Below are 1426 nucleotides of genomic sequence, written 5' to 3' on the forward strand. Positions count from 1 at the left end.
CCCCCAAACCTGAATGCAGTACAAAACAAGTTACTCACAGGATGCTGAGCCCTATTGACTACACGTACTTAATTCAGCAAAACTTCTGAATAGCGTATGCCAGTGACAGAGTCTGCTTTGAGATGTTGACTTGGATACATCACCCCCACAATGCTGGAGCTGAGAGAAATGGGCTGCCCCAGCGGGAGAGCCCCGCTTGTGCATGGTACCTTGCCCCAAGATCTTGCGGTGTCTCAGGGTCTCCTGGACACATCCACACTGCCCGCCCCATGAGACACTTTTCTCAGCTCTCACATATCCCTTCTAGCATCTGCCTTCCTCCCAGCTCACTTGCACTGCGTGCACCCTGTGCCACCAACCACCCTCCTCCAGAGGAGGCCTCCTCCACCCTCATGCCATAAGAGGCCTCTTTTTTCCACCTAAAACAGAGCCACAGGCTCTTGGTCAGTGGTCAACCTCCAGGCCCTGTTGTCAGCTTTCCCCACAGCTCCCCAGGCTCTCTACCTGCATCTGGCATTAGCCCCCTCAGATGCAGCCCATCAACGTATCTTCACAGATCAGACTCTTCCCCACTAGATTCTTATAGGCTATCTCCATGCCCTGTAGTTTCCCTCACCATCTCCCTGATGCATGTCCTAAGGGGTCACCAGCACCAGGAACACAGGACAGGCCATCTTAGATGGTAGGAAAGACTATTGGATTTAGAGGAAGAGTAGAGAGGGGAAACGGGCACCACGAATTTGAGAATTAAGGCCTTCCTGAGGGCAAGGAGCCAAGAAAGCTATCATATACTATACTCCTAAAAAGTCAAAGCTCATAACTTTCCTTTGGGACAACTATAGGCCCTGTGTAAGAAAAAGGGTTTCTGAGGCAATCTTCTAGAGACAGCAACTCTCAGCTCAATGCCATGTAGCAGCCAGCCAAGCTGTAGGAGACAGGGAGCTTTACCTCCTGATGTACCCTGGATAATTAACGGTGGCAATTAATGAGAAGACACAACTAGCCAGCCAGGTCCCCTGATGCAGAAAGTCAGGCAACACCAGGAGGATGCTCTCTCACCATGGATTTTCAGGAAAACTCCTCATTATCTGTGCACCTGCCACCAGCAAACCCACAGGGAAAGAGGACACCACTGAACAAGCGCAGACGCTTTCCATGTCAGTCTCCGAACTGACCGATAGCTGTTTGTCCACACATCTGGATAAAGAATAAACTGCAAAGAACAGCACACTGCAGCTGAAGGAGGAACCCCAGCCATAYCCGCTCCAAATCCGAGGGCAAAACACACTTCTTCGTCTTGCCCATCTTAACATTAGCATAGAGCTGCAAGTACTTTTCGAAAACAAAATCTACCCCACCCACCTGTAAAAAAAAAAAAAGAGCTGCAAGTACTTTTCGAAAACAAAATCTACCCCACCCACCTGTA

This window comes from Rhea americana, unplaced genomic scaffold (assembly GCF_003343005.1).
Source record: "Rhea americana isolate MKP2758 unplaced genomic scaffold, rheAme1 scaffold_8, whole genome shotgun sequence".
NCBI classification, from domain to species: Eukaryota; Metazoa; Chordata; class Aves; order Rheiformes; family Rheidae; genus Rhea; species Rhea americana.